Source organism: Chelonia mydas, chromosome 17 (assembly GCF_015237465.2).
Source record: "Chelonia mydas isolate rCheMyd1 chromosome 17, rCheMyd1.pri.v2, whole genome shotgun sequence".
Lineage (NCBI taxonomy): Eukaryota > Metazoa > Chordata > Testudines > Cheloniidae > Chelonia > Chelonia mydas.
The window spans coordinates 15,826,920-15,853,962 of NC_051257.2; the positions used below are offsets into that span (position 1 = coordinate 15,826,920).

At 44.9% G+C, this 27,043-nt stretch overlaps 1 protein-coding gene and 1 long non-coding RNA gene across 7 annotated transcripts in view; one reads left to right on the forward strand and one right to left on the reverse strand.

Moving 5' to 3' along the window:
- The window catches only part of CASTOR2 (cytosolic arginine sensor for mTORC1 subunit 2), a 208,568-nt gene that overhangs the window by 95,682 nt on the left and 85,843 nt on the right, over positions 1-27,043 (forward strand). The gene's annotated exons all lie outside the window — the stretch shown is intronic.
- On the reverse strand, positions 2,431-8,992 carry LOC114021774. The gene is made up of 3 exons (XR_003566196.3): positions 8,183-8,992; positions 4,625-4,798; positions 2,431-3,880 (listed from the first exon to the last, which is right to left on the reverse strand). It is a non-coding gene; the product is annotated as an uncharacterized LOC114021774 (long non-coding RNA).

A 27,043-nucleotide genomic window follows, 5' to 3' on the forward strand; every position in this document is an offset into this window, starting at 1 on the left:
TGTTCATCTATTCACTCATAGGAATGAAGGACTTTTAAAAAAGTGTTAGAACTGAAATGATGGAATGATTCATTGGGAATTTAGGTAGGTTTCTGGGAGAGAAAAACAGATGGCAAAAGAGAGAGACGGTCCTGCATGTTTACCTAGGTAGGGTAGTGGTTGGCCATTTGTGTGCTGTTCCGTTGGTGGATTTTTCTAGGCAGGGATTTAGAGGAGAGCAGATCCTTTTGTTTATATTTGCCATCAGTAAAGAGGCTATGGCTCACCAGACTGCCACCCTGATGGACATGAGCCAATCTAGGGGGATGATACACTAGATGACTAGGAAAGGAAGCAGGTAGTGTTTTAAAGACTTTTTGTAATATCTGTCTCCGTTAGGTATTTATATGGCCCCCATTACTGTGGTATCTGAGTGCCTTACAATCTTTAATTGACCACTCTACCTTGAATGGTCTCTTGCAATATTTGATAACTCCTTATGATTAGCGAGCTATTCCACCTTGTATTTAGCTGTGACACTCGAGTACCTGTGTGGCTCCAAAGCTTGTCTCTTTCACCCACAGAAGTTGGTCCAGTAAAAGATTTATTACCTCACCCACCTTATCTCTCACAATCTTTATTATATTTATCCTGGCAGCATCCCTGCGAGGCAGAGCAGTGCAATTATCCCCATTTTACAGAGGGGAACTGAGGCACACAGACATAGGTGCTGGAACTAGGAGTGCTGCCGCATCCCCTGGCTTGAACATGTTTCCATCATCTAGAGTGTTTCCAGTTTGGTTCAATGCTCTCAGCACCCCCATTGTATAGATTGTTCCAGCCAGCCCACCTGCACATAGGGGCTAAGTGACTTGCCCAAAATCACACAGGAAGCCAGTGTGAGAATTAAATTTCGGTCTCCAAAGTACTGAGCTAGCCACATAACTGCTAGAGCATCCTTCCGCCAAAGGGCGGACTTGCAAGAGGCTCTGCCGTCTGGCCTCTTGCACAGGCGGTGTGTCTGTGGCAGTTGCTCTGTGGGAGCTGAGGGCACTCGGCACCACCCAAGACTGTTCTCTAATTTTATTTACTGGCCTGTTCTTTAGGACAGCAGTCTTGGATATGAAGGGGGCTTCCAGGTCTTGGGCTTGCTAAGGAGCAGCATGCTGTTGTGAAAGTGACAAAAACCATCTGCTGCTAGCAGACTTGGGAACCCTCATTGATATCCCTAAAAGGAAAGGCCGGCCAGCTCTCCCTCCTCTCTGCAGCTAGACAGACCCTGATAGCACCTGCATTTCCGGAATTTGTGAGGTGATAAAACTCAGCACATTCATGCGGAGTTTTATCATCAACTTCCGCTGACTTTTGCTGCAGTGAGGTCTTTTTTCAGCAGCTTTTTTGTCAGCCTAGAGTCTGCCTTTCCCTTCGGTGTGACTGAGAGCTTCTTAGCTCCATCTGATTATCCCAGTGCCACCCCTCCAGTACAGCAGGTTCTGCCTAGTCTTACAGTAGAGTCAGCAGTTTAATTATGTGGGTGTCTTTGACATCAGAAATGCAGAGGACTGTGCTAGATGAATTTTGAAGTCCAGACTAGCAGCAGGTAGCCTTTGCAAAGGGCCATCAGCATGAGCCAATTCTTGTGTAATAAAAGAACAGATTGGGGTGGGGAGGGAATGTTCTCCTTCCCATGCACTGATTGCATGATGGCAGGATGTCATCCCTTTGGCTGGCCAGCTACCCCCTCAGGCTTTGGCTTCAGTGGTCTTAGAAAATACAGTAGAACCGCAGAGTGAGTGACAAACACCAGAGTTACGAACTGACCTGTCAGCCACACATTTAGAACCGGAAGTACCCAATCAGGCAGCAAGAGACCAAAAAAAAAACCAAAACCGTCATGTGTTAAACATAAACTACTGAAAAAATCATGGGAAAGTTTAAAAAAAAAAAAAAAGATCTGACCAGGGAAGGAAACTCTTTCTGTGCTTGTTTTGTTTAAATTCAGATGGTTAAAAGCAGCATTTTTCTTCTGCACAGTAAAGTTTCGAAGCTGTATTAAGTCAATGTTCAGTTGTAAACTTTTGAAAGCACCACCGTAACATTTTGTTCAGAGTTGCGAACAACCTCCATTCCTGTTGTGTTTGTAACTCGGAGATTCTGCTGTACTGTTTTGGTTTGGGGCTGGATCAGTTACCTGGCTAACTAAATCCTTGAAAACGTTGCCCAGCAAACGGCATCATTGATTGCCTGACCCTGGGCAAAGTAGAAACATTTTGAGGAGGGTGGGGAACTCTGTTTTAAGAAAATAATTACAGCGTTTGTTTTGGTTTTTATAATCTCATACCTTTTAATACTTGTGTAAATGTTGTGTGGGATTTGATCGCATAGTCCGCAAGGTTCAAGCCACACATGCTAAACCCCACCCGGCCCGGAATGTGTTGGCTAATTCTTAGAAACATTCTGGACTCATAGAATCTTTGTGCCAATCCAGCAACATTTTGTCTGGAATGTTGTTTATTTTTTAAAAAAGATGAATTTTTCTTATTGCAAAATATTTAATAGGAAAATAGAAGCTGATAGAATGGCAAGTGTTAAGAGTCAGACTGTATCCACTTCTTTCTTTTTCTTTTTGTTTGTTTGCTAGAAATACATTGTGTACTTTTTTTTTTCCCAGCAATAACCTGAGAATATATGGCCTCAGTGTTCCACCCCGCACTGTCCCACTAAAATCTGGGCTTTTTCTCTCACTGGTGCTGCAAACTCTGTGTGCAAAGCCCTTGCCAAGATATGTGGCGAAAGTTATGTCAGGAGGTGGGAAATCTGCTGATTTTTGCAATTTGCATACCCTAATTACCATAAACAAAATACTTAATCCTTTCAGACTGTGGAAAAAACATTCATTGGTGAGGCACTAAATGGGTCATTGAGGGCTGGCTGCTGACACTGATGTTGAAAAACTATTGAGCAGGGCTTTCCTGTCTGAAAGCAAATAGCAACGGACAATAGCTTGAGAAGGAATCGGTATTTGATCACTGCACTGGGTGGAGTGGGCGTTTCAGAGAGGGTGTTGTACTTATTGTGCAAGTGCGCACGCACAGACACATGTATCATGCATGTACCAGTCTCAGACGAGGCCTTGCAGTACTTATAATTAAAGGGGAGACATTCTTTTCTCTTTTCTGGATCAAACTCCATGTCCTGGAGCTGTGGCTACAGCTGCCTGGAGGATGACAACTCCGTTTGCTGGCAACTTCTGAAGTTTCGATATTTTTCATTCTGCATTGGAATGAAAACAGAAACCTTTTGAATGTTTTCACAAAATGGATTTGTGTCAAAATGTTTGTCTTTTTTTACTTGTAAAGCTGAGGGAAGAAATGTCGCAATGTCCAGGAGAGCACACGTGTGCATGGTGAGGGTCCTGGCCTAGGAAATGATCTGAGCAACTATAGTTGTGGATCAGGTTCAGATTTTTCAGGTTTAATTCTTATCAGTGATACATTATGATTAAGGTCTTTTGAGGAAAGGAGAGAGCAGCCTGTACAGCATGACCTGGACTTGTCTGTCTTCACCGTTCTTGCAGTGTGAAAAGCTCCTTTTTTACCGCTGTGGACAAACATAGCAACTATTCCTAGAACTTGCTTTGTCCGTATTCCACATTTTTGGCCAAATACAATGATGATCCGTGGGTCGCCTTCGCTTTACAAGCCTACACGTTGACTGTCTTGTAATATCCCTGTGAGGTAGGAATTCATTTTCCCATTTTATGTATGAGGAAACCAATGTACAGAAAGACAAAACGACTTGCAGAGGGTCACGCAAAAATTCTGTGTCACACTGGACGTAGGACCCAGGTTTCCTGATTCCCAGGATCTTCTCTTAACCACGCATCCAAGTCTCCCCATGTCTACATTTGAAAATTGGAGATGGCTGTCTGAGATTACTGAAAATTAAACATCTTGAACAATGGTGTAAAGGATTTCTCTAACACAATACTGGTGTACTTAGTCATCACTTTAACCAGGTAGGGATGTTAACATTTTATTGTCAGTGAGTCCCCGGTCCATACAAAGAACTGATTATGCAGCAGCACTCACCGTACTTCATAACCAGATCATTTGCTAATCTGAGAGAAGTATGCTAGCGCACTGGCGGTTTTGCCACTCTTACTCCAAAATTCATGATTAGAAAGTTCATAAATGAGGCCACAATAATTGGAATTTTTTCAGGTTGAAAATGTTTCTTCTTTATTTTACATGATGGCACCAATCACGTGACTGGAAAGATACCCAATTCTTTGTTCTTAAACATTAGCTGGGAAAGTATAAACCACATATTTTTCTAGGGTAGGGTCAAGTGTAAAATGACACGCTTGATAAAAGGAGAAACCATTGATGGAAGTTATATCTGAATAGGGTTTTTGTGAATCTGTGTTTTACCCTCATCCTTAATAGCTATTTGAAGGTTCTTTTGAGAGATGCTGAAGGTTTAAAGGATGTGAAGTATCTTAAAACATGCATCAACTGTACGTTCATGCCCGTTTCCAGGTTACTAAAGGATGGTATCTTAGACCTATCCCTCACCGCTGAGTAGAACTATTGTGTATTACTACATGGCATGATGCAAAACTAAAGGGCCTGATCCCGCATACCTTATTCATCCTTGTCGTCCCATTGAAGTGTCATTGGGACTCATTGCCCAAGTAAGGATTACAAGATTGGGCTTCATCCGTGGACAGCTTCATTCCATTCCAAGTTACCTCCAGTTTCCCAACAGATGGGATATGTGTTCTGAGACAGAGAATGGTCTCCATTAGGCAGTGTACCTACAGTGGTAGAAAGTTTTTTTTATTTGAATATGGTACTAATATTTGGGGCATATGAGAAACTTGTGTTAACTCTATTTCCATTTGCCTTTTGGCAAAGTTTTGTCCGTCCTCTTGGTACTCAGTGTCTAAAATGATTGTTCTAGAGCAGGGCATCTTAAACTTCGTTGCACCATGGCCCCTTTCTGACAACAAAAATTGCTACACGACCCCAGGAGCGGGGACTGAAGTCTGAGCCTGCCTGAGCCCTGCTGCCCCAGGTTGGGGGGCCAAGGCCAAAGCCGGAGCCCCACTGCTCTTGGGCGGGGCGGGGGGCCGAATCCCAAGGGCTTCAGCCCCAGGCGGGGGACCTGTAACCTGAGCCCACCCCCACCCCCCACTCAGGGCTGAAGCCTTTGAGCTTTCGCCTCAGGCTTTGGCCCTGGGCCCCAGCAAGGTTAATGCCAGCCCTTGGTGACCACATTAAAACAGGGTCACTACCCACTTCGGGGTCCCAACCCACAGTTTGAGAACCGCTGTTCTAGAGAATCAGGCTTGCCAGTCTTCTTAGACCAGATCTGCACTACAAAGTTTGCTCAGCATGGCTGTGTCAGTGAGGGGTTGTGGGGAAAAAACACCCGCCCTAGCTGACATAGATATGTTGGCAAAAACCCCAGTTTAGATGCAGCCATGCTGAAAGACGAGTGCTAATGTCATTTAGGGAAGTGGTATTACCGTGCTAACAGAAAAACTCCTTCTGTTGGCATAAGCTGCATCTACACTAGGGGGTTTTGCTGGCAAAGAGTTTATAATGTAGACAGGGTCTTAGCCAAAAACTCAAGTGTCTCTTGGGTTAAAACACTTTTTTCTCTCCCATTTGTTTATCATCAGTAAGTTTATTTTTCAGCTGCAACAATCATCCAGAAGTGCTTTCGATTCAACATGCTCCAGTAAACAGGACGTGCTGGGTTGAGTCTGCAGTGTATTTTGGATACAAGCAGGCAATAAGAAAGCATGAAAGGTTTAGCTGTAGTTGAGAATTGCAGGTTGTCGGGGGTTATATTATACCACAGAGCTGCCCATATGTTGTCTTTATGCCTGATGCACTTAGTATACCATCAGGCATTAATAAAAAGTCAACAACCAAGTCAACTGTTCTTCCAAGTCATTTATCCAATTTGGAAAGTGTGTTAGCATCAAGTTAACTTAATTATATGTGGATTTATGATTTGTGCTCATGGTCGTTTTTAAGCATTGAACTATGGAGATCAATTATTTTTAAATTCCTTTCTGTGGTGGCAGAAAATTATTACCTGGGAATCCTTTAAATCCCACACCCTCCATTCTTCACTGAACCCAAAAGGGGAGGTATTAATAAATCACTTTGGATTTGTTTATTTTTTAGTATTTACTCCCATTGTGACTCCACTTGCAGAGCCCGAACCGAAAAATACTAGTGAAAACCTGGTTCCTGCGGCTATTTCCCTGCCAAGCTGGTGCACTTTTCATACTAGTCTTACAGCTTTCTCCTTAACATCTTCATGTCTTAAGATATAGTCAGAGTTGCATAAGTGTCACGTTCCTGTATAAAAGTCATGGAAATTGAATTAAAGACACTTGTTTGCTAACTTAAGGCTGCAGAATGATTGGAATAGTTGCAGTGGCCAAAGGGCTGCTTGCGTGATTAAAGGTTCCTGTTTGGCACCCATGATAGCTGTGTAAAGGGATGGAAAGCTCCTTGGCCTTTCCCTTTTCCCCAACCCCTTCCCCCACATGCACTGTGCAGCATGCAAGCAGAACCATGGCCCTGAGAATTTTGCAATAGACATGTTTACTATTTTGCACAAGCCTGAGCTTTGCTAATTTTTTGCTGGGCTTGTTTTCGGCAGGGTTTGCATAATTGCACTTTGTAGGGCTTGTTTAAGATTTACTGATTCGTCTTCAGCTGAAGCTGCCTCACTCCATCCTCCGATTTAAACTATTGGTCAGTTCTCTAATTTCTGCAGCGATAATTAACTGTGTCATTGGAATAAGAAATATAACGTGTGTAGCTCTTGGAGTGTAAATGTGTAAATTAAACAGTTCCAAAAACCTGGGTTCAGGTCCTCTTCTCAGGGGGCTAAAGGTGTTGCTAATACCAGATCTGTGGACTGAAGATCCCTTTCAGGGACCCGGTCACCCTGAGCTCTAGCCCCAGGGGTTCTCAACCTTTTCCTTTCTGAGGCCCCCTGACATGCTATAAAAACTCCACGGCCCCCTCCTGTGCCACAACATCTAGTTTTCCTTCTATAAAAGCCAGGGCCGGCATTAAGGGGTAGCAAGCGGGGCAGTTGCCTGGGGCACCAAACCGCCAGGGGCAACGAGAAGCTGTTTCTCTGGCTTCTGCTTCAGCCCCAGGTGGCGGGGCTCCGGGCTTCAGCCCCATGCAGTGGGGCTTCGGCTTTCTGCCCTGGGCCCTCTTGAAACCTGCTTGTGGCCCCTCAGGGGGCCCCAGACCCCTGGTTGAGAACCACTGCTCTAGCCCACTCTAAACGTGTCTTGCACAGCACCTAGCACAGGGGTGGGCAAACTTTTTGGCCCGAGGGCCACATCGGGGTGCAAAACTGTATAGAGAGCTGGGTAGGGAAGGCTGTGCCCCCCCAAACAACTTGGACTCTGCCCCCTATCCGCCCCCTCACTGCCCCCCTCAGATCCCCCGACCAATCCATGCACCCCCCTCTCCCCCCGCTCCTTGTCCCGAACCGCCCTCTCCTGGGAGTCCAGCCTCAAACGGCCCTCCCGGGATCCCACCCCCATCCAACTCCCCTGTTCCTCCCCTGCCCCCCCTCCCTCCCCAGAACCTCTGCCCTATCCAACCGCCCCCTGCTCCTTGTCCCCTGACTGCCCCCGGGACCCCCGCCCCTTATCCAATGCCCCGGTCCCCTTACTGTGCCGCTCAGAGCAGCATGTCTGGCCGCCACACCGCCTGGCCGGAGATGTGCTGCCCTGCAGGAACGCGCTGCCCTTGCGGCTGCAGAAGAGGGGGGACAGCAGGACAGTCCCGCGGGCCGTAGTTTGCCCACCTCTGACCTAGCAGATTGTTGGCACTAAATAAATAATAATCTCTCGGGTCCCGACGAAATGAATCTGCTAGGTCCTCACTTCAAATTTGTATGTCTTTTCTGCCTCTTTCACCCCTCTTCGGAAGGGTTGTAGAAAGAGGGATAATTGGTGGGAAAACAAAAGGTTTTAGGCGGAAGATGGAGGTGGAACCAGCAAAAGACCGAAAAGAAAGAGGGGACAAGAGAACGCCCAGCAGCAGGAGTCAGAGGACAAAGCATAATGACAACAAGAGAAGGGCAAGTCGTATTGTGCTCCTTGGAGTCAGAGAGGTTTAGAAAATGAACCAAAAGGAGCTGGGCCTACCTGAAGGGGACTGAAACATGCAGCAGAGAGGATCCAGCTGGGATGTGTGCGGTAGAGGGGTGGATGTGTCTTCAGTGCTGTTTTCTTCCTCTGCCTTTTGCTGTTGTGTTTTCGGTTTGAAAACACTGCCACCTCCCTCAATGCAGCTGGAGGGTGTATGTGGGTCACCTTGGTGGATAGGTCTCTGGCGATATTTGTTCTGGCACTTTCTGCCAATGAAGGGCGGGGCGGGGAATCAAAACAACCGCCTCCCACACACAAACTCTGCTGTTTGGAGTGGACAGAAGTGCCTGGTCTGAGGATGTTTACGGTGCCTCCCCATGCTTTAAACAGGGAAAAGAGATTTTTCCTTCCAGCCAAATTAGTTTTTGGAATTTGTATAAACAAATTTTGACTTATATGAACGCAGTAACATGCCGCAGCGCTTCCTGTTCTTAGTGGTTTGTAGGTACTTTTATTGCCCTCAAAGCCTCAAACTGGAACGTGTATTTCTCTGCTCAGGAAACCCAAGGCAATCTGTCAGCTACTCAGGTTGTTTCACAATGGGGTAAAAGAAAACTAGTCAGAAAATGGCTTAGTTTTAAAAGCACAGTCTGTGTTGTTTAAATACAGAGTTTGAAGGAGCTACAGGACACACTTACCAACTCCAAAGAAAGACACCCAGAAGATAGGAGGGTTAATAGTCATGTTCCTTACACAGCAATTGCTTTACAAGTGGTGGGCTCCAATCCTGCAAAGATTTATGAGCCTGCCTAATATTAAGTACGTGAGTAATCCCATTGAGGCCAATGAACTACTTCCATGTGAGTCAAGATCTAGTTAGATACAGCCACACTGGAACGTATCTGCCCCTGGGGTGGATGGAGGCAGCCAAAGGGAACAAAGCAAGACTCCTTAGAGTTGGGAGGAGGGAAAGTTAAACAAGGAATTTTAGGCACAGCCTTGCTCTTATGAAAAGTGCCAGTGGAGTGTTTAATGTCCCTGCTGAGTAGGCAGCTTTGGTTTGTCAGCTCTCTCTTAAACCCTTGCACAGACAAAGACCTAGAACAGGCAAATACTGAAGCACCTTCCAAAGTGGGATTTCCTGAATTAGCACCATGGGGGGAAGCGTGCCACCAGTTGATGCTCCCTGGTAAGCATGAAGGTCTACCTGGATTTAGGGCATGGATTTCAACATTTAAATAGGAGTACTTGTGGCACCTTAGAGACTAACAAATTTATTTGAGCATAAGCTTTCGTGAGCTACAGCTTACTTCATTGGATACAAAAAGCTTATGCTCAAATAAATTTGTTAGTCTCTAAGGTGCCACAGGTACTCCTTTTCTTTTTGCGGATACAGACTAACATGGCTGCTACTCTGAAACCAAATTTATTACAGCATAAGCTTTCGTGGGCTACAGCCCACTTCATTGGATGCATAGAATGGAACATATAGTAAGAAGATAGATATACATACAGAGAACGTGGAAGTTGCCATACAAACTGTGAGAGGCTAATTAGTTAAGATGAGCTATTATCAGCAGGAGAAAAATCTTATGTAAAGATAATCAAGATGGCTAAAATGGATAATCAACATTTAAATGTTTACTTCGATGCAAATGGTTTAAAAAAATCAAATTATTTTTTTTCATTAAATTTTGAGGTGTTTTTCCTCCATAAAACAGAATTTCAGCCTGTTCTATAAAGCAGCTGGATGAAAATGACTCTTAAATATGCTGAAATTTTATTTTTTCCCCTGTTTTTCAATTAGCTCCTGAGAATGGAGTCCTGGCCCACAAGAGGGATTCCTAGCCACTACCTCAGTACAAATAGTATTTATTATTTATTAACTTGTTCCAAATACAGTTCTTGCAGTCTGTTTCTTGGGTGTCTTTCTTTGGAGTTGGTCAGTGTGTTCTGTAGCTCCTTCAAACCCTGTATTTAAACAATACAGACTGTGCTCTTAAAACTAAATAGATTGTCTATTTAAATATGCTGGCGAGTTCTGCTTCCAAAGCACCCATTGCAACTGGTGTGTTCTAGGTGGCAGGAAAGGTATTAAATAGAGCATATAACAAAGCATCTTATTTTAAAGGTAACTACAAGGAAAAGAGGCTTAATATACGAGTTTGTTATACACTTGAGTTTGTTATGCAGGCTTAAAGGATTGCTTTATAATGAGCACACAGGATAGCCCATTGAACAGTTACTAGAAATGGTATAATTTCTGTGATGATTAAATAGGGTAATAAATCTGTTGTTTTCCCTGCTTATGTTTGCAGCTTTTAAATGGTTTGGCTAAAGAGAGAAAGAAACTCTGTGGGGTTTACAGGATAAAATTAATGCAGCCTTTTTCCACTGAGGGGACTAAAACAAGGCAGTCTATTGTTAATGTAGGTTCGCTGTGACCTACTGTTCTCTCAGGTTTTGCAAGGTGCTGGAATAAGAGCCCAAATCACTGAAGCTCATTAAATGAGAGGCCTAAGCCACTCTGCCTAAAATTTGTACAACTTAGCAGAATGGGGAAGCGCGTGATAAAAAGAAGGCCCTTGTACTTATAAAATGCCAGAGATAAATTGTGTGGAAAATTCTTTAAACTAATGGTCTGAGAAATATTCTGCAAAGGCTATTTTCTACCCTTTGTTCTAATTGCATCTTAAACATTCATAGCCTGAGCAACCGGAGAATCACGCACACTAGTGTCATGGTTCACTTGGAGCAATTTGTTTTATAAGATAATGAACTGTATCAGCAGAAGTTTAAGACAGATGATTATAGGTGAGGTTTGTAGCTTATAACTTTGTCAAACTTTAAACTGTCTGGGCTGATGTCTCTGCTGGGTGTCTGCCTCAGGCTGAATTGTTTTGGAAGTTTGAGGGGGGAATCTTGTGACTTTTTTTTTTTTTTTTGAAATGTTCTAGTGCCCCCATGCACGGGTGGCATGTGAACCACCAACTGGGGCCACCGCATAGTGGGACTGGAGCCGCACCAGAATGGGAAGCAGGTTGCGGGGGGACGTCTGGGAGTGGAGCCTGGGCGGGGTCACACCTGGCTGTTTGGGGAGGCACAGCCTCCCGCAGCCTATGGTACCCATGCTTTGGAGAAAAGGCTTGAAATCTGGCTGAAAGGTGGCCTTTGTGTCAGCCACATGCCATTTGCCATGCCTGTGAAAATCCACCCAAACTTGGCTAATTTAAAAGCATTTTGAAAAATCAAAATTTGCACATGCTGAGAGAGACCTGCAAAACTTAACAGCTAAAATCTCTGAGGATTTCATGCTCCATCCTCTCTCAGCTCTTCCTGCTGGCCAGACTGCACATGTCACATCTTATAGTTCAGGTCTACAGAGGCTAAGAAGGACTTTCCATGTAGTGACTGCTCTGGGCTGGGGCGAGGCGAAGCCAGGCACTGCGAATGAGAGCAGAAAGACTGTCTGTCATAAGCTCTCTGTACCCCTCACCCTGCCCCCCTGCTGCCACCCAGGCAGTGTGGAGCAGGAAGCAGTGTAATCTGCTCATCGGATCTTCTCTCCATGGCCTGCTCTATTCCCACATTTTGTCCCCTCTGCTTTAGAACACTGAAGTTTTTCTCACGTTTTAGGACATTTGGTTACATATAAGTAATTGGAAAAAGCTTATGTCGGGCAAGTAGTACAGGTGATACAATCCAAGATGCAGTCAGTAAGATCAAATCACTCCAGTCTGGTTTGGCAGGCAGCAATCTCTGCCTTCAGCTTTTCTGCTAACACTGTTCATTTGATTTCTACCTCCCACCCTCTCCCATACCTTTCATCCAACTGTTGTATCCTGTCTGATATGTAGACTGTAAGCTCCCTGGGGCAGGAACTAACTTCTTAGTTACCTGACTATACTGTCATTTTCACAATAAGGCCCTGATTGGGCTTCTTAGGTAGTCTTGTAATGCCAATAATTAACAGCAGCCATCCTGATCGTTTGCTGTATTCAAAATCTCTAGCAGTTGGGGAAAAGAGTAGGTCTCTATATGATATTTCTGGGTGTCCTTCGTACATAAGAATCCCAATTATCCAAATGTCCCTTGCTAAAATATTTGGCACTCAGATTCCGTGATGATAGATGATTCAGTAGATGGGTGGATCTGTCTCTGTCTTTAGATCACAGATTATTTGAATGTATTCAGTGTTCCCTAGAAGTTTGGATACTCAGACTAGTAATAACACTGATTTGTGTAAACCCTTTAATCTGACACCGCAATAAGTCAACCTAAGCTACGTCGACTCCAGCTATGTTATTCACTTAGCTGGAGTTGTGTAATTTAGGTCAACTTAATCCCATAGTCTAGACCTGCCCATAGGAAGAGAGAGCTCCCGCCCTCCCCCCCCCAAAGAGCTTGAGGTCTAAACAGTAAAGATGGACAGAAGGTGGGAGAAAGGAAGCATTATTCCCACTTTAGAGGTATCAAACTGAGGTACAGAGTGATTGCGACTTACCCAGGATTTGATCCCCGCTCTGCTGAGTGGTCCTGTCCAGTGCCTCAACCACGAAAGCAGCCTTCAAGAATGAGTTTAAAAATATGTATTGTTGAAACCAAGCTCCTGTTTCCCCTTGGCTGGGTGTCAGCAGCTGATCATTAGCGATTTCACAGTCAAGTCTTGCAAAGTGTCTGTTTGATTAATAGTTCATATCTTTTTTGCAAAACTTCATCTTTTTATGCTGTTCATTTATTACTTACCATTTATGTGAGTTGAATATGTTTTACTTTTATGTTAAATATAGCGGACCCATCCTTACAAGGAAGTTGTTTTTTTAACAATACAGCTTCACGATTGGAGAGTGTCACTGGGACTGGAAAATGCAATAGTTGATTAATAATTCTTTGCCATCCCGTTAGCACTGGTCATCAAAGCATTTTAGGAGCATGAATGAATTAAGCCTGAGAACACTCCCTTCAGGCAGAGAGGCATTACTGTACCACTTGTACAGATAGGAAACTGAGACACAGTGGGCCAAATTCAGAGGGTTATGTAAGGATGATTGTAAATTACAGACTGATTAAGTTGTTTGAGTCTAGTGCTGCAACATACAGACTGAGCAGGGTGTGCAAAGGTATAAGTCACTAGTTGAAATACCTCTGAATTTGGCCCTGTGGGTTAAGTTACTAGCCCAAGGTCACACAGTGAGCCAGTGGCAGAGCTGTGAACAGAACCCAGCAGTCCTTGTGCCCATCACTTGACTACTCTCCCTTCTGATATACTATTTGCAAAACATTGAACATTGTGGAGCTTTTATAGTACTATAAATGGGGTTACACACTATCAGAAACACAAGAAGTTTCTGCTGTATATGATGAAATAAGGAGTTGCCTATGAACCTGTAGCTGCTCCCCACACTACCACCACTGGCTTGGCTTGATAGGGTAGCTGGAGAGAGAAAAAAAGAGGGTCAGGATTGGTTGGTGGTAGAGGGACTTCTCTACTAGGGGTTCAATTGTTTTTCTTTAGACAAACCCTGAATGTCATTCTTAGCTAAACCCTTCCCTTGAGTTCAGTTAGTTCATCCAGTCCGTGTACTCTTTTATTCCCTTTTCAATTAAGCATCCTTTTTCAATAACTCCCTACAGCAGGGAGACAGAGAAACTGCTCTTCGTTGTTCCTGCGTGGTTTACAGCTGGAGGTTTCCTGCGGACTAAAACAGAAGTGTTGCAATACCAACTGCAATCTTCTGTTTGATAAACAGCACCCAGACCATATGTTCGCTGCTGATTTCCAAGGATGCCTTTTCCATTTCGCATGCACGCACATGAACAGAAATTGATACATATCCACAGCCATGTAGTTGGGTTCAATTAGAACGGACATAGGGGTTGTGCCGCTTTGTGTGCTTGCCTGCAAAATAAGAGCTTTGTAAAGAAGAGTTTTGATCGCTACAGAAGAAGAAACTGTCCATCACAAGCTTTGTCAAGTTCCTTTGTCACTGCACCTGGGGCTGTTCTCTTGCTGAACTGTGCAGGTTTGAAATGACCTATGAATATTTGTTGATCCTCAGAACCAGAAACCTTTGTCTCTGTTGAGGTGGGTTTTTCCTTTTCATCTCTCAGTGCTGTGAGTGATCGTATATTTAAAAATCCATTAGTAGCTTTTATAGAGAAGAAGACTACCAAGGCAAATGCAACAAAAACACTGGCCTCTTGCTTATTTTGAGATGTGCCTCTCTAATATTTGTCAGTCTCTAACAATAAACTACCTTATGATTTCAGTGGTTAGCAGAGACCAAGTGTAGAGTACTGTGGAATGGAAGTATCTTGCTATAATGCGTGAGATACATATTTAGGTAAATAAAACCTGAGCAACTTTTTGCATCAGCTTTTGTCAAATTATTTTACTCTCTGTTGTTGTTGTTTACCCAAGATCATAGTTAGGGCCCTGCCAAATTTACGGCCATGGAAAAACTCATCACAGACCGTGAAATCTGGTCTCCCCTCTTGAAATCTGGTCTGTTGTGTGCTTTTACCCTATACTATACAGATTTCACGGGGGAGAGACCAGCGTTTCTCAAATTGGGGGTCCTGACCCAAAGGGTGGGTACAGGGGGGTCACAAGGTTATTTTAGGGGGTCATGGTATTGCTACTCTCACTTCTGCACTTCCTTCAGAGCTGGGCAGCCAGAGAGCAGCGGTGGTTGGCCGGGCGCCCAGCTCTGAAAGCAGCGCCCCACCAGCAGCAGGGCAGAAGTGAGGGTGGCAATGCCCTACCATGCCATCCTTACTTCTGGGGCCCAGCTCTGCAGGCAGCAGCGCTGAAGTAAGAGTGGCAATACCATACCATGCCATCTGTACTTCAGTGCTGCTGCTGGGGGCGGCTCTGCCTTCAGAGCTGGGCTCCTGGCCAGTAGCCGCTGCTCTCCAGCTGCCCAGCTCTGAAGGCAGCGCTGCCGTCAGCAGCCGGAATGCAGAAGCATGGGTAACAGTACCACGAACTTCCCCCCCCGCCCGCCCCCCACAATTCCTTTTTGGGTCAAGATCCCTACAATTACAACACCGTGAAATTTCAGATTTAAATAGCTGAAATCATTAAATTTACTATTTTAAAAATCCTATGACCGACCAAAATGGACTGTGAATTTGGTAGGGCCCTAATCATAGTGGTTAGAGCTGGCAGAGGCCTATTGGGCATGTCACTTCACGATTCCTCCTACAGTAATGTACCTCAATGCTTTTGATCTTCCTCTTCCCCGTAATTTGGACCAAACCTGTAATTTTGCACGCTCTCGTGCCAGGCTGGGGGCTCCTTCTCTGTACACACAATGCTGCTGTCTTTGTCCTGTGCTGTTCCTTACAGGTTCAGCTGTACATTTCTTGCTTATATAAATGACCCTTCAGACATTCCTCCTGCATAGGACCGTGATTACTCCCTGCAAAGCTCTGACTGGCAATGGCTCCAGATTTTAATGCCAAACAGCTTCCCTTTAGCTTTGCTCAGTGTATACCGAGCAATGGCATCGATATTTCTCTCTCTGCTCAGTGTTAGGTTTTTCAGACTGTGTGATAACCTGCATTGTGCCTGTCTGGTCTCCTTCACATCTAGCTGTGGGAGGGTTGGTTTTTATTTATAAACCTAGGGCCAGTCATTGAAGCATCAAAGCAGAGGCATTGCAAGGCTCTGGATGGGGGGAGAAGTGGGGTTTGGAGGATGAAGTGGTAGAGCCGAGGATCCTTAGGAGCTTGCTAGCTAAGGACTAGTTATTTGTCATATGATTTTCCTTCAGTCTTTCTTGGAACCAGCTCATTTATTTGCAATAGGACTTGACCCTAAAAAGACAGAGTTACTCACTGCTGTGATTGTCAGAGAGAAAGGCTCTGTGATGTTCGGATAACAAAAAAAAAAAAAAAAAAAACCCTTACACAAGTCAGTGGTGTGATATGAGAGCACATGTCATACTACTGGGCTGATTTTTATTTTTACATTCAGAGGCTGAGTTTAGCACCCAATGCTGCAATTTTTAGTTCCAGAGATGTGAAATGATGGATAGGGAATATTTGTGGCTTTGAAAAGCTTTATTTCTTTTGGTGTGGTTTTTTTTTTTTTTTTAATAACACCTAGTTTTGGAAGAACTAGTCCCTGTTGCTCAGCCCGTACAGCTGTTAGGAAGAATAATAAAAACTGTGAACTTTTTAAAGAGCAATTTGAGGAATGATCAATGATTTGAGATGATCTTGTGAACAGGCAAAGAAACTTCCTTCAGTAGCAATTTTTCCTTACCTCCTTTTAAAAATAACCTTTTCGTGCCATCATCAGGAGATTTAAAAACCCTTGTGTACTGAGAATTTTGGTGTATGCACAAAATCCCAGCATGTGGCTTTAAACTATAGACAAGCTTTAGCGGAATTTCTATTTTAGGAATAGTTAATTCTGTTTGAGTTTGGCCGAGAGAGGGAAGTACTAGCAAGCTTAGCAACGATATTTTTACTCCATTTGATTTTCTTATAAGGATTTGCCTCCCTCATTTGATGGAAAATGCACTTATTGATCAACTCTCCAGTAAGGAGATTTTCTTTTTTTTAAGCCATGCTTGAAGGAATTCTGTTTGGACAACTACATGTTATGCTTTACCAAACCAAACAGAATATTTGTATTTGTAGTGCTGTTATATAATAGCGATTATATCATGGCTGTTGGTGCCAACTAAAAATATACTCCAAGATAACTTCCAATTCAATGAAGCATTTAACTAGTGTTCTCTCAAGGTTTCTCCTTTCAGATAAAGGTTCTTTTAAAGACTTTGAGGAATAAATAGGGTTTGCCTAGACACTATATCAGTCTCTTCCTGCTTCCTACTTTTCCTACCTCTCATCCCTTTTTCTCTCTCTCTGTCTCCCTTTTCCAATCTTTCTTTCCTCCCTGCTACATAGAATTTTAGAAATGGATAAGACCAGCGGTTCTCAAACTGGGTTGGAAGCAGCTCTTTCGTTGATGGTTTTCTAAACAAGTGAAAATGTAACAATGCCATTGTTAAGCATTAGAGAATTGAGGATCTATTCTAGATTGCTTGTCCCCCTCTTCAAGTCCACAAAGCTAAAAATGAGTGATGGTTAGAAGCTGGAGCTTTGTGTACTCTTCAGGCTCCATTCATCCTTGCCTCAGACCTGCCTTCAGTGTGACGGCACGGGGTGCTGTGGGAAGAATTTTCATCTTCCATCTTCAGGGTTGCCCTTTGTTGTTTTTTTTAACCTCATCAGCTGAATTTTTTTAACATGTTTAAAAGTGGCACCATGCTTCTGTGTCTTTCGTCCTCTCTATTTATTCACTCTACAATTTACACACACACGGTGAAATCCTTGCCCCTTTGAAGTCAGTGGCAAATCTCCCATTGGCTTAAATGAGGCAAAGATTTCACTCCTTGTATGGAGATTTATAGCAACCCCTTGCACTGATGTAGCAGCTGCTGTCTAAGGGTCTCGTGCACATTCCGTTATGAGTCACTTCTAGTGCCCTGGGTAAGTGTTAGATGGGGGGACTCAGAGACATGAAGCAATTTACTTGAGATCACATAGTGACTCAGGGAATAGAGCCCTGATTCCCATACTCTTGCTCTAATCAATAGATTGTGTGTGCAGTTTCCTAACCAGACATAAAGGCCAAAATTTTCAAAGTTGGGTGTTTAAACTTAGCTTCCTAAAATCAATGTTTAGGCATCTTAACGTTAGGCACCCAAGTTTGAAAATGTTGCCTTGAATCGGAATTATGGGTGTCCACAGGCATTTCTACAGTAAGATCTATGTCCTCCCATTTCCACTGAAGGAACCAGAGGGAGATACATCTTGATGATTTTAGGTTCAGGTCTGAAATATCCAACACCCCTGCAACCACGGGTGCAGCCCAGCCTTTATCCTTCAAAGGTGGATAAGCTGGGTTCACAAGAATAGTCTCCTGGACCAAAATGTCCCCTTCCCAACACAGTTGTTCAGCATGTTGTACTGACTGCATTTCAGCAGGTTCTTAGGGTGAGCATACGTGCCATTTTGGCCAGGACAGTCCCTTTTTTTAAACTCTGTCCCAGCCGTCAGACTTTTTTGGCAAAACTGGGCATTTGTCCCGTTTACTCTTGCCAACTGATGATAAGCTGGCAAGAGCAAACGGGACAAATGCCCAGTTTTGCCAAAAAAGTCGTGTCCGACCCCTAGTGGGTGAATGGCAGTGCCAGCCCCGCGCGGGAGGGAGGGCTCAGGACAGAGGCGTGGCTCGGGCTGGCCCTGTGCACAGGGTGGAAAGGGGACCATGGGCGTTCCCACCTGCAGTGGGGGAGGGGAGCCTCGGGCCAGCCCCGTCTGGTGTCCCATTTTCCCTTTGGGAAAATATGGTCACCCTACATACTGTATGTGGTGTTGGTGAAGTATTTTGTTATTCTAGGTGCTATAGAAATGTAGGTTATTACTGTTCGTGATAATCATCATTGCTGCTGCTGTTGCTCTGTGATAGAAGTATAATGTGGTATGTCTGGAGAGAAGTTCTGTGTGAACTCTGTCATCCCTGGAGGAGCAGAAGGTCCAATAAAATGACACAGAAAATGAAGAGCTTCTTATGCTCACTTGGGTTCTGTGTTGGCTACAGTGGCAAGTGCCTTTACAGCATGCCTGAGAATTTGTTCCATTTTCAAAAACAATAATAATCCCGGATAAATACGTGAAATTAGGATTCTGTGAAGTATTAAAAGGAAGCTTTGATTGAAACTGCCTTCACTCTGCCACTTCAGGTTTCACACTCTCCGCACTCTGGCTGCAGGGTAGGCACGGAGAAGCGCAATCATTCTTGGAAGACAGGTGCAGTTAGGAAACATGGGCTTGTGATTAAAGCACTGGGCTGGGACTCGGGTGAACTCTGTTCAGTTCCCAGCTCTTCCACAGACCCCGTGGGTATGTCTACACAGCAAAAAACAGCCCCTGCCGCAGCAAGCGTCAGAGCATGTTAATACATACATTTCACAATGAGATTAATCACCAGTGTGTCATTAGTTTTCCAGTGATATAGTACATGGCACCTTTTAGATACAGATCATGACGCCAATGAGTCGGGGTATACTGGTCAAGCCAGCTGAAGATTTCTGTCAGAGGGAGCCCCTTGCTCGCTGGCCTTGGGATGCTCTTAGGTTCACACCTGCCCCGTTACAAACTGCAGGAGAATTAGCCACTAGCAGGTCAGAACCCTCTTTCCGGGCTAGGCGTCTGCCACCATATTTTCTTTCCCCTTTAAATAAAAGGAATCTGTTTTGTCTCATTTGTCTGTTTACAGTCTCCAGGACGTACCAGCAAATACACATAATTTCACCAAAGAATTGTTACAAGCATTTCACAGTGGCATTAGTGACCGGTGTGGTGTTAGATTTCAAATGATATATTACGTGTCCCCTTTTAAATATACATTATGACAGCAGTGTGTGAGATGTAGTGAGCATCTCAGGCCTGACAAGAATTGCTGACAGAGTAGTGAACCACAAAGGGGCCTCTGTGTCACACCTGCATATCTTTAAGTATTCAAATGAGTTCTCCAAATTAATCTTTTAGGATTAGTCATCTTAGATGTGCAGCATCATTGATGGGTTGCCAAGGACCCGAGTTTTGTCACCATGACTACTAAAACAGTGTTATTGAGACATACAAACTGTGCTAAGGTTTATTAAACAAAAAATTCACATGGCAGAAAATGAGTGGGTGGATGCTGAAGGTGCATCTTTCTTAGTTGATGGAATTCTTGAGGATTAATGCTAAAAATTCATCCAGCCATCAAAAGTGGGGCCTCTGAAGAGGGAAAAACACATTCCTAATTTGCATCAAAGAGGCAAAGAGTGTTATCATGTAAATTTCATGTACTACATCTTTCCTTTTCAGTAGATGATGTGTTTGGATTTGAAAAACACTACACAGAATCAAAATGGGAGAACGTGTTTTAGTTCCCCAAGGAGTACTATATGGTTTATCACTCCTTCGGAAAACTCATCCCAGGGTTGATTGGGAGGCTGGAGGTTATTGGAATGCAGCTGAACTTTTTGGGATTTGCTGCTGTGATGAAGCAGTTGTAATTATAGCAACAATTTGTTGCACTGCAGTTAATTGATGTGTCATGCGAATTACGTATGAGCACCAGGGAGACTTGTTTTTTCCCCAACCAAGGAGATGGTTTCTTTGGATTGCAGAGTCGTGTTTATGCCATTTGTTTTCATTGTTGTATGCAACACACCACACAGCAACACAACTGTTCCTTTTTGTAATCTTGCTTCACCTTCATGCATGCCTAGAGCAAGAAACCAGCCCCCTGAGTGCTTTGTCTCGTGGAATTCTACCCTCTCTTTTTCTTTTTTGTATGTGATGGAGACCTGAGAATTCCACCTGTAAAATTCTAATAAGCACCAAGTGATTTAGGAACACAGGTCCTAGTGATTTTCCCTGGGACTTGAGCCCCTAAATGTCTTAGGTGCTTTTGAAAATTCAACCCAACATCATCTTCTCATTCCCTCGGGGTTGGTCCTCTGACTCCATGTATCGTCTCCCTTTGGTTAACGGAACAAATATTTACACGTTATCATTTGTGTGCTTGGGACTTTACAGACAAGATAGGAGGCAAGTCCCCTTGCTTGAAAAGCATAAAATCTAAGGGCTCGTCTACACTAGGAGCGCTCCAGCTGCGTTGATGCAGCTGCTGTAGCACATCTGGTGAAGACGCTCTATGCCGACGGGAGAAAGCTCTCCCATTGGCCTATCAAAATCACCTCCCGAGAGGCCGTTGCTATGTTGGCAGGAGAAGCTCTCCTGCCGAGATAGCCCTGTCCACACCGGAACTTAGCTTGCTGTAACTTACGTGGCTTGGGAGGTGGCTTATTCACACCCCTGAGCAACGTAAGTTAAATTGACGTAAGTGGCAGTGTGTACAAGCCATGAGCAAGATGGGTGATAGAAGGGGAAATATCAACAGGCCCTGGTGTACGTGAGGTGTTAGCTTCAACCCAAGATATTCTTTCTGTGTTGGTGACATACCTGGCTACGTCTCTGAAATCATTTTCTCCTGTCCATCTGCTGGACGTGACTCCATCAAATGCAGGCGACACATTAACTTCCTATTCCAAGACAGACACCCTCGTCTTGGGTGAAATGTCCTCTTTGTCACGTGTCTATTGCTTTCCTTAACTTCACTCTTAATACTAGAAATCTTGATGTTATCCTTGGCCCCAGAGAAGTTTTCACACCATATCCCTATCGCTTAGCCACACTGTTGCCAGAACTTGACCTTGGGCAGTCTGCCACAATCTGTATCTGTGCTTTAATCATTTCCTGTCAGCAGTACCGAACTTTCTAGCCTAGCGGTCACGTGGGCCATGATGCTAAGAAGTAGAACACGTCACCTCTTATTTCTCCTGTACATTTCCAAATTCAGCTGAAAATCTCCTTGCTTATTTTCAAAACTCCCCATTGATTTGCCCTACCATAATTTTCTGGTCTCATTTCCTGCCCACTGCTCACCTCTCTTTCATTCCTTTAACGTACAAATTTATAGGTGGGGCAGCTGGCAGGACATTCTCTGGGGCGGGAAGGAGGCTCCCAGACTGTGGATCTTACTGGGCACATCCATAACATTGTGAGCATGCTGCAAAAGACCTCTGTTTGATTCGGGTTTTGGAGATGGCTGAGAGTGTGCTTCCTGAAACAATGAAGGGGTGGAAAGGAGTCTCTGTAGATGGCTAGCTACTTGAGTTCCTGTTGAAATGATGGATGCGCCTGGCATTTTATTGTGTTCTCTTTATTGTGATGTTAGTGTGCCTGGGGATTAGCTACCATGCATGTGGGTTAGCTACCACAGTGTCAGAGCTTCCTCATTTGGAGGTTTCCCACTTAAGCCATTTTGGTTTCCCTCATGTTTTGTTTATACCTCTAATTTCCCACAAATGGGCAGGCAGGGAGCTCTCTCTACCACACTGCACAAGATTCACTTCTCCTGCAGGGGATTTTTATTTCCGCCGCACAGAGCTCATTAGAGGTCTATATGGGTGAGTAGATCCTATTTATTTTCCAGTTTTCATGCTGCTCCTTATTTGTGTGTGTCTTGGGTTGTTTTGAATGTTGCAGGGAAATAAAGAATATGCTTTAGGTTCAAACCTATCACGGTGAAAATGAATTGTGCTGATTTCCTCGGAGGCTGGCTATGTTGATCTAATGGTTTAGGGGGTGGTGAAAAAGAAGAAGCCATGCCTACTGTAATTCTATTTGGGTGAACTGGGTGCCTCCAAAGCACCCAGCAAGATTTTTGGAATCTCATTTTTAATTATGAGTGGTGCTGCTGCTTCTCTGGTACTTAATGTCGGATTACCTCAAAGCTTGACTTTATTTCCATTCTGGAGGTCATAAATACTCCCTCCCTTATTTCTTCTATACATGCCCCTGTGTCAGAGAAGATTAAAGATGGCTTGGAAATGAAGAACAGAAAGAGAAGATTTCTGTGTGAGCCAGAGGATAAAGCATTGAAGAGCAGTTCAGTTCCTGCTCAGCCATTGATGTTCGGTGTGGCCTTGGGCAAGTAGTTTCACCTGCATCCCTCCTGCTGCCCTTAGGGTAGGTCTACCCTACAATCACAGGGCGCGATTGTCTGGCTTGAGTTGACATATCCGAGCTAGCTTGAATCTCGCAAGCTTGGGTTGCAGAGCAGGGAAACTGTGGGAACATGCACTTCAGTGTGGGCTGTGCAAACCTGACCAGAACCAAATTATTCACGGTGCCAGTCTGCACTGAAGCTGCACTGGGGTCCATGTTAGCTAGATTAAAGCTGGGACCCAAGTTAGCTAGAAGAGCTGCAATCACACCCTATTGATTACAGTGGACACTTCATGGACTTAAAGGGACTTTAATGAGGGAACCATTGTGATCATCTAGGCCTTCCTCCTGCATAATGCAGGCCACAGAACCTCTCCCACTTCCTCCTGTAATAGACCCATCACCTCTGGCTGAGTTACTGAAGTCCTCAAATCATGATTTAAAGACTACCCTTTATCTGTCCTGTCTGTTTAGAGCTGCAGGGCCTGTCACTCGTAGTGCATGTAAGGCACCTAGCACAATGGGGCTCTGATCTCAGGTGGGGCTTCAAGATGCTGTTGCAATAGTTACCATTAATAGTTCTTTTTAAAATAGAGAGAGAGAGATCAAGGAATTAAAATGTTGCTGAAAGTTGCAGCCTAGGCCAGTGGACTTCATCCTGCTTGCATGGAATCACTGTGATGTTTTAGAGACAAGGTGGGTGAGGTAATATCTTTTATTGGACCAGCTTCTTTCTGTTGGTGAGAGAGAGACCTGCTTTTGAGCTACAGCCCAGACCTGAAGAAGAGCTCTGTAGCTCAAAAGCTTCTCTCTCTCTCTCCTTGTATCTCTAATATATTCTTTACCCCCCACCACACACACACACACACACACACACACACTTTTAAAAGTGGCAGGGCACTTTTACTGGCCATAAGGACGAGCAACAGGGCTGGGGGGGTTGAGGTGTGAGGGGCAGGGCCTTGGAGGGATGGGGGGTGGCATAGGAGTGGGGCCACGGTTTGAGCACCGGTGGGGGCCCCCGCCCACTCTTGGAACACTTCCGCCGCCCCTGCAGCAATTACATCCCCATGATACGCTTGGGGAAGTTTGAAGGGGAGACGCTAGAGACAAAGGGTTTTGAAAAGTGTCCACTGGCTTAGGGTGCCTTCATTTTTGGAAGCCCAGTTTACAGTCTGATTTTTTTAGAGGTGCTGAGCCACCCAGAGCTCCCAGTGACGTCAGGTCTGGTTTAGCGTCTCTGATAAATCAGGCCACACACGTGTCTTACACGGGGCACCTCAAATTAGCGGATGCTTTTGACAATGTAGGCCACAGACCGAGTGAAAGTTGATGTTGGAGCTAGGATGAGAACTTGCAAGTTCCCGGCTCCGAAACTATGTTCTCGACTGTGCTTCATTTTTTTGTGTCTTAAATAATTTCCTTTAGTCCAGTCTGTCTCTCGCAGCGAGGCTAAGGGCTTGTATGCACGAGCGCTTACTTTGGTATAACTTATGTCGCTCAGGGGTCTGGCAAAGCAAACACCCCACCCCCACGGAGCAATGTAAATTACACCCACCTAAGCACCGATGTGGACAGTCCTTTGTCGGTGGGAGACACTCTCCCAATGACATAGCTTCCACCGCTCAGGGAGGTGGAGTAGCTATGCCAAGGGAAGAGCTTTCTCCCATCTGCATAGAGCACTGCAGCGATTCTAGTGGAGACCTGCCCTCAGTCTTCTGGAGAAAAGTTCTCCCCAGGGAAATGACAAACAGACTCCCAGGAAGTGATACCCCCACCCCTCCCCAGCCCACACATGGCTATCAGTCTTGATGGATGGCCACCATAAAACGGAGCCATCTACCTGGGCTGGATTGGTGGCTCATCTTCTGCTAAGTGCTAACCAAATGCTACAAGAAAAACAGACTTCTGTCTAAACTTTCTTCCCAAATCCCCCATTACTTACAGGCATCTCTTCCTTGCTGGGGCAATCCCCCCACCCCTATATATATATATACACAGCTGTAGCTCACAAAAGCTTATGCTCAAATAAATTGGTTAGTCTCTAAGGTGCCACAAGTACTCCTTTTCTTTTTGTGAATACAGACTAACACGGCTGTTACTCTGAAACCTATATATATAGTATGTCTGTCTTTTTATCTATGTCTGGGGCAGGAAATATTGTAATAAAATGTTAACAGTTGGGTGAGCCTAGCTGTGAGCGGGTGCTTCATTTTTCTTGTCACAGACTACATCGAACAGTGGTCAAGGCAGTATCTGGCTTCCCCCTTGCTGAAGGCACAGTATCTGTAGGGAACAATGTAAACCATTATTGCTGCTTCCTTCCAGGGAGAGCTAAATATATGGACTGCCCTATCTCTAATGCTCCTTATCAGGAACCAGCTTTGTTTACCTGCTAATTCCCTGGGTGATGTATCAGATCAGCATGATTTCAAAGTGTTAAGAACATCTATGCTTGCAGGAATTTTGCACTTGGCTGGCCTGGGCCCTCCCTGTGTTCAGATTAGATATAAACACATTCCTGACAGACAACCACGTGGGCAAAGGAGATGTGCTTTCAACATAGCCTAATACTAGAAGTGTGGGGACCTGTCAGAGGAGTAGGGCTTAACTCTGCAGTTACTGAAGCCTTGTACATCTTTGATATGCAACCCTGCAGGAGTGACAAGGAAAGAGCACACCTGACACAGATTCATGGGGCCTGGTCTATGCCCCAGCCTGCAAACACGCCCTTAGGATTGCTCCCTGCAGCGTGCTGGACCTCCAGCATCCACACAGTTCCACTGGGACAGGCCCAAAACTGGGCCTTGGGGCACCAACGATGCCTGTCTCTTTCCATGGCCCCATGCAGCAGAGTCCTGCCAAGCCTGACTCCTGTGGGAGGCTTGTCCCAACCCCTTTCAGGGTGCAATGCTCCCAGTGTGTATATGCTGTGACACTAGGCGGCCTTCTTAAAACAAGATGATGATTTATTAGTCACCTGGTGTGCGGCAGGGGACAGTGCTTAGGTCAGCATAGAGAAACAAAGGCAAAGACCAAGTTCAGACTGGCCAACGCCAGGGCTCCCTTGGGCCGTGCTGCTGAAGGAACCATCTTTGCTTCCTGTCTCCTTCTCTGTCCCTTTCTCTCTGTCACAGGTGAGAGCCTCCTTTGTCTCTGTGGTACGTCTACACCAGGATTAAAAACCCGCAGCTGGCCCATGCCGTCTGACTTGGGCTGCAGGGCTGTTTAATTGTAGTGTAGACGTCTGGGCCCCAGCCCGAGCTCTGGGACCCTCCCACCTTATGGGACCCTAGAGCCCAGGCTGCAGTGTTAGGTCTACACCAGAGTTAAACAGCCCCACAGCCAGAGCCCTGGCATGCAGGTGTCTAATTGCTGTGTAGACGTGTGAGCTCAGCTCTTATCACAGCCACTTGACACTGTTCTCCTGCTCATGGCACGTGCCCTGCTTCCCTGCTGAGAGATGGAGGAAATCTCCTTCCTCTTGGCTGTTAGTCACTAGGTGTGAATGTCACGGCCGTTTAGGGTTTCACTGTTTTCCTGAATGATCCTCCATTTATATAGATTGGTTTCAGCCAGTCCTTAAAACCCATTCATATCACTCCAGGCGCTTTTATGTGACACAAACGCCCATGTCTCCTGCTCTGCCCTGGGATCAGCGTGCTAAGCCTTCTGCACCCTCTGAATAGCAATACCCTGTCACATCTGTCACTGCCATGCTTGTCATTCATAAAAATGTTACAGAAAATTCCCACTTTCGTCACAACATCCAGGGAAGCCTTCTTCAATGGCATAGTAAAAGTTGAGCTTAGTCCACAGGCTTGGTCCAATGCCAGTGATGGAAATGGAGTGATCGCCGGTGATTTCAGCAGTCTTGGGATAAGGCCCCAAGTGGGCAAAGTGAGTTGTTGGCTCTTGGTAAGTTTGGGGATTTGATGTGACTTGTTTTAATGGATGCCTCTGACACCTCTAATTTAGACGCTAACCTCAGGGTTATTCCCCACCCTACCTTGGAAACTAAAGATGAAACACGCTACATGCATACAGATGTTAAGAGGCGTGTGTATAACAATCACACAACAGTTTAACTTATTTGCCATTAATATTCTAACCGTTTTCAAAAGCAGAGTTGGACTAGCCAGACACGTCTGTAGCGCCCAGTAAAATTAACATTACAGGTTGGATGCTGTGTTACAAGCTTAATTTAGTAAAAAGAGGGAGAGCATTTGATGTCAGTGGGACTTCAGCACCTACCTGAGGTGTGATTCTAGGTGAGATTGCTTTCCTCAATTGGAGCGCAGCTGGTTGCAGACACAGGCAAAGCTCTAATCA